At 46.3% G+C, this 6981-nt stretch overlaps 1 pseudogene; it reads right to left on the bottom strand.

Annotated features, from left to right (window-relative positions):
* Positions 1-4548: 4548 nt before the first annotated feature.
* LOC115063532 lies at positions 4549-4669 on the bottom strand (annotated as a pseudogene).
* Positions 4670-6981: the final 2312 nt, after the last annotated feature.

A 6981-nucleotide genomic window follows, 5' to 3' on the forward strand; every position in this document is an offset into this window, starting at 1 on the left:
CTCCTGTGAATCTGTTAGCCTCTGTCAGCAGTCCTTGGGAGTCCAGCTCTCTCCTGAGTCTCAGTGGTCAGATTACTCTCTGCAGGCAAGCTCTCCTCTATCAGGGAAGGTGCACAGAGGCCTGGTGTTCAGATCTGCCTCCTGGATGAAGATGTAGGCCCAAAACAGGGCCTGTCCCAGAAGATGTATTGCCTCTGCCATTTACACACTCACCTGCACAGACTAGACACCGAGGGACTCTGGACACACTATGACTCTCTCACCTGCTTTGGCCAACAGAGTCCTCACAGGTAGCCACCTTTCCTCTGGCGAGGAAGGTGCCCAAATGTCTCGAGCCCGAAACAGGGTCTGACCCAGAAGCTAGGTTGCTTCTGTCTGTCCCAAAGCTGTGTAACTTCTGCGGTCCACACTCTCACTAGTGCAGACTGGAGCCTAGGCGAACTGGACCAAAGATGGCTCCCTTACCAGCTCAGGTAGTGAGAGCCCTTCCCGGCAGACACTTCTCCTCTGGCAGGGAAGGTGCCCATATGTCTGGAGCCAGAAACAGGATCTTTCCCAGAAGCTTTGTTGCTTCTGCAGGCTGCCCTCTCCCCAGCAACTCACTGGAGCAAAGTTGGCCCTCTTACCAACTCAGGCAGTGAGAACCCTCCAGGGCGGACACCTCTCTGCTGGCGGGAAAGTTGCTGGATTTCTGGAGCCAGAAACTGAGTCTGTCCCAGAAGCTGAGTAGCTTCTGAGGGCTGCCAGGAGCAAAGATCGCTCTCTTACCAGCTCAGGCACTGAAAATCCTCCCGGGTGGACACCTCTCCTCTGGCAGGAAAGGTGCCAGATGTCTTGAGCCAGAAAGGGAATCTTTCCCATCAGCTGTGTACCTTCTGCAGGCCACCGTCTCCCCAGTAATGCACTTGGCAAAGATGGTTCTCTTACCAGCTCAGGCACTGAGAACCCTCCTGGGCGGACACCTCTCCTCTGGCGGGAAAGGTGCAGGATGTCTCTACTAACAGGTTTATGATCCATTCATTTCTCAGCAGTGCTGGCACCAGCTGGAGACCAAACATGTCTTCATACATGAATTTGGGAGGACATTTTTCATCTAAATCTTAATATACCTAAATTTATTTTTTAATTCCATAAAGTTCAATTTAAACTTTAGGGAAGTTTTCCCTTTAAAAGAAGGGAAGTTTTTTTAATCTTATTTTAAAATTAAATTGAAACTCACAAAAAAAAAACTGAAAACACGTAGTCAGGTTGAAGGATTAATGCTGTGAGAAAGGCGGATTTATTTTAAGCTACAGTAATAAAGGCAACATTGTTTCCCATAGCAATAAATAACCAAATACATCAGAGGAAAAGGTTGAGAAACAAACTCTGTATATTCAATCTCAATAAAGTGCATTCGGTCTAATTGTTATCCACACTGACAAAAATGAATATAGGCCTCATATAAATCAAACTTTCAAAAGTAGATGTAGATTAGTTATCTAATTATGAACTGTAAAACAATCAAACTCCAAAAGGGTCGCATTCATGACTGGAGGGAGATAAAGATATCTAAGAGAGGATGCAGAAGTCAGTTGCTGCGTGGAAGGAGCGATGCACAGTACTGCACAAAAGTTAAGAGCACCATTTGATCAAAGACACACAGGATATGCAAAGAAAGAGTGTAGGAGAAAATGTTTTTCTTCATTATGCAACAGCACTGTTTGAGCTACACTAATAACTAAATTCAGTAAGAGAGAGAGACCAATATAAAATGTGTGGAAATATCATATATTCCAGAAAATGGAATCCCCAAATGACAAATGCGTACGTACTAGAAAACACGCGTGTCATTTGTGTGCGAGAAAGACATGACCAATCACAATATAACCACACTGTGACTCCATCAGATAAAATGTAAAGGATTGGCAATGACAATACCAGAGAAAGCCTGAAGTGAAAGAAATCCTCATACATAATTGATAAGGATTTGATTAGCAAAATCATGTTTTGAAAAAATGGTGAAAGTAGTCAAGGTTAGGCATGCAATTAGGAGGCAACGCAGTGATTCTTTTCAACTTTATTGGTTCTTTGCGATTTCCACATCATGAACCCCAATCCCATTAACCCCCCCATACCTTCCCCCCACCCTTGCAACTCCCCGTCAACAGAATAAAAAAAACTCTTATTGTGTCAAAGCATGTCCCATATTATGCCCTTTTACCCACACTTCTTTGCTTGTAAATGTTCATTGCAATGACTTATTGGTCATTGTGCTACTCTACTGATACTGAAACCTCACTGGGACTTTTCTCTGATAACCTGTTGTTGCGCCGAGTCATGGCGATCTTTTAGTTTTGGATCTGTAGGACTAGACCCTTTATGCACTCAAGCAGCTTATCGATGGAGTAGATGTTGGGGTGGGCTGATTAAAGCCCTGAATATGGGCCTGAAGGTATCTGAGCTGGTCAGACCACAAGCTTTCACATTCTCATGCCTCTGGGTCAGCTCAGCAGGAACCCTCACTACCAGGGCCAGCTTTACCCTGATGCCCTGGCGAGGTGCAGGATACCCTCTGCCGAGTGTTGCATCCAGAGAGGGGGCATGGCCAGTTCTCCCACTCTCGTAACTCCTGACAGCAACATGTTGCATGATGAGGGAGGAGGGAGAGGAGGAAGGTGTCTCTCCCTGGTCCATGCTACCGCCCAGCAGATAATAGGCAGGGATTCCTCTCTTATACTCATGCCTTCAGGACTGGCTCCTGCAGCTCCCACATCCAGGCCTAGCTCTACTGTGCAGGACCTGGATGCGAGTACTGCACTAAGTCAGGGACAACTCTTCTGCTCTGATGACCTCAGGACCAGCTTCCTGCCTGCCATTAATGGCAATGTCTGAGAATGGACCATCTGTCTCTTGCCCATATAAATGCACAGCGGACAAGTTGTGGGGCCAGATCTTCCACGTTTACACTCTCTGCGCCAGTTCATCTTAGCCCCCGCCATCAGGGTCATCTCTCCTGTGCTGCCTAAGTGAGGTGCAGGGCCTGCTCTCCTGAGTGCTGCAGTTGGTGAGGGGCAGGGCCAGATTTCCTGCTTTTATGACTGGTCTGTGCCAGTCCTCCTTCCTACTACAAGTGGTGAGGGCATAGCAGACAATAGGCAAAGCCAGCTCTCGTACACTCAAGCCCTTAGGCTAGCTCATCCACAACCTCCACATAGAGAGCCAGTTCTATTATGCTGCTGAAGGTGAGGTGCAGGACCAGCTCTCCCTAGTGTCGCAGAGCTGGTGAGGAGCAGGGCCAGAGCGCTCTCTCTCTCTCTCTCTCTCTCTCTCTCTCTCTCTCTCTCTCTCTCTCTCAGGACCTCAGGGCCAGCACCCCTGCCTGCTGTAGGTGACCAGGGGTATGGGGAACAGGGGGAGGCATCGCTCTCTTCCCTATATCACTTGATGGTAGACAAGTATGATGTCACTACCTAGGTCAGCTCTACTGTGATGCCCAGGTGAAGTGCAGGGCCTGCTCTCCTGAGTGCTGAGCTGCAGAAGGGCAGGGCTATCTTTCCTGCTCTCATGACCCCAGGGCCAGGGCCAGGGCCAGGGCCAGGTCTCCTGCCTGCTTTAGGTAGTGAGGAGGGAGTGGGGAGAAGGAGGAGGGCATTTCTCCCTTGTCCATGCCATTGCACTGATGATGAGTGATAGGGCCAGGTCTTTCCCGCTCATATCCTTGGGGCCAGCATACTTGCAACTCCAGCAATGTGTGGGCCACTCTACCCAGTACTGAAGCTGTCTAAAGGGAGAGTCAGCTCTTCTGCTTTCATGCCCCCCAGGGACAGCACTCCTCCAATGCGAAGGTGAGGGTGGGGCCAGTTCTGCACAGCCCTCAGACTTAAGCATGTCCCTGAGAGATTACCTTGACCAGTGATGTCTTCCATGGAACGTGGCAACAAACTCCTGCTTCAGAACCATGGACCAGATGAGGTCCGCAGTTACAACACAGTCCAGAACTCCACCATGGTCCCAAGTGGCATCCCTGGGTACTCCCATAGGGTTGTTTCTCATTACCCCCGAGTCTCCAGTTCTGCCTTTCTTCACTGTGCCCATGTCCTTCTGTTTCTGTTTCTCTTCCATTTCTTTACCACTTTCTTGCTCCTTCTAGAGCACCTGGGGTCTTTGAATGATAGGGTTCATCTCAATAGTAGCTTCAGGGGTCCCATGTCCTGCTCGTGCATTATGTTGTTGAGTAGTGGTCATCTTGGGCATGGTCCTCCTTTCCAGGCCTGCACAGCACCCAGCTGATGGTTGTCTCAGGCTACCTCCATGTCCAGACTTCCTGACACTGGTCTGGTGGTTATCTAGAACCTTCAGTTCTCACTCCATCCTCCCAAGTGGCTCCATGAGGGCGTCATCTATCTTGGGCTTACCTGGGGCCCTCAGTCCTTGGCAGGGATTTTCTAGTTTCAGGCTTGCTCTTGGTCCTGGGAGCCATCAGGGCCTGATCAGCACCAGGCTAGCTCCCTGTCCAAGCCCTCTGGTGCAGGACTGGTGGCTGCCTAAGGCTTGCTGTTTTCAGGGGACGTTAGGCTACTTATCATTCAGATGTTCAAAGGTCAGAACACTGACTTAGACATATTCCTCTCTATCTGTCACCTACTGATCCACATGTGACATAGCAGCCACATCTGTTTTAATTCTTTTTTTTTTTAAATTTAAGGTTTGTTTTGTTTTAATATTTATTTTATTTTTATATTTATGAGTGCCTACTTGTTTGTATCTATCCATATGTATCATGTGCATACAGTGCCTATTGAGGTCAATAGGGGAATTAGGTAGCCTGGGACTGAAGTTACATAGATAGCTGTCAGCTGCCATGTATATGCTGGAAATTAAACCCAGATCTTCTGAAAGAGAAGTCAGTGTGTTTAACCACTGGGCCACTGGGCCATCTCTCTATTTCCCATGTAGTAATTTTAATACTCTATGATTAAAATGGGGAGCTACATGGGGAAAACTCTCTCCTTTCTCTCCTTTCTTTCCTTTCTTTCTTCTTTCTCTCCCTCTCTCTCTCTCTCTCTCTCTCTCTCTCTCTGTGTGTGTGTGTGTGTGTGTGTGTGTGTGTGTGTGTGTGTATTTCTGTGTGCCTGTCTTTATTTCAGCATTGATTTTTATAGTGAGTAGTAAATTTCTGGAGTATTTGTGGAACACAAAGGTAGACTTCTAGATCTATAAAAAGGAAAATAACTCCATAGTATCTGCTTTAAAAAAAGTCCTTCAGAAGTTGCTTCAAAGGGTTAAAGATCTCTCAGAATGTTTTCATTGGTTATGAAGAAAATATTGGGAAGAACTGAATTGTCATGGTACAGGACACATTGCCTGAATGTATCTTGCATTACTGGACATACTGGGCTAAACATTCCAGTCACAGGGATATTAACTCTTTACTTAAAGGATGGGCAAGCAGCAAAGTCCCTAAAGGGCACCTTTAACAAAATCAGTGGGTTACCTCCAGGGGCAAATGGGACTTTAGATGCTCTTCTCATGTTCCCACTTAGTGAAGTCTAAATTACCATTTGCAAGTCTGAAATGTAGATGAGAATTTAAGGACCAGAATGACTTTAAAGAAAATCCCAAGAAGAGGGACAAAGTTGAGTTGCTTGGTTTTTGTTTTTGTTTTTGTTTTGTTTTGTTTTGTTTTGTTTGTTTTGGTTTTTTTTTAAGACAGAGAAAAATGAAGAACAAAAGCAACAGAAGCCTCCTAATTGGCCTATAGAGATTTTATCTCTGAGGAGGAAAATTCCTTCTTCCAAATCCCACATCCCCGCAGCCCTCATCTGCACTTGGACAATGCCAGACTCCTTCTCGGAGATGAGTGAGTATAGATGGGACCAGTGGCGTGAAGCTAGGGTCTCTGTGCCACACAGCTGAAGCCAGGGCTTCCATGTCACACAGCTCTCTTCGCTTGCTGAAAGTCTCTGACAGGTGGGCTGAAACTGGTTATTGAAAAGCTACAGGTCAAGTTCTGATGTCCTACTCCAGCAAAAAAAAAAAAAACCACATTTGTGTACCCAAACTGAGAAACAAGTCCTTTCAGATGTGTCTGAGGCCACCAGGCATATGACTTTGAGCACGTAGCACAGGAAATAGTAGGCTCTGCTGTCCTAGGATGTGTTAGGATCCGCCAAAAGGGAGCATAGGTTCAAGTCTGTTCTGCTTTATTTGTGGAAAAGAAGAATAGCTTTGGAGGAAGGAAAGATGGGGTTTCATTCCTCCTAGTAAGTCCTTAGCCAAGAACAGAGGGGTGATAGTATGACTGATTGTAACAGTGCCTGAGGACTTGTGGTGAAAGGTGCCAGAACAGGTTTGAGATATCTTAGTGTTCTACAGTGGTTCTAGAGTCCGCTTCATCTGAAGAGTGGACGCCTTGTTTGGTATTTGTAGTGGCAGAGCATATCCATACACGTGTGCATAAGGAAGTGGAGATGGGAATAACTTAGGCAAGCAGAGAAGCAAGATAGAAGACAAGTGTGCATGTATTTCATACTTCCTTCTGGAAAGGTGGAGTAAAATGAGAGATTGAAAAGGTTTGTCCAGTTCATGAAACTTGAAAACCACTTGTATGTTTAATGAAGTGTAAACACAAGGTGACTAAGTGTTCCTAATGGCATTTCTAAGCACAGGATCCTTAAGGCTGCAGAAATACATCATCAAGATTAGACGTTTGGGGCTGTATCAAGTCAGTTACATTGTTATCTTCTGGCTGCCTTGGTTACAGTCAAAAGAAGACAGGAAAAGCTTGAGAGAAGACAGGTTTCCAAGGCACTGGAACACCTGCTGGTTTAGAAGAAAATGAGAGTAATAGGGCTGAGTGTCGTGGAGAATGCCCACAACCATCCCTGGTTATACAGAGATGACACAAAAGGAAGTTTGAGTCTATCCTGGGATATACAAATGTGTGTGTGTGTGTGTGTGTGTGTGTGTGTGTGTGTGTGTGTGTGTGTGTGTGTGTGT

This window comes from Mus pahari, chromosome 2 (assembly GCF_900095145.1).
Source record: "Mus pahari chromosome 2, PAHARI_EIJ_v1.1, whole genome shotgun sequence".
Lineage (NCBI taxonomy): Eukaryota > Metazoa > Chordata > Mammalia > Rodentia > Muridae > Mus > Mus pahari.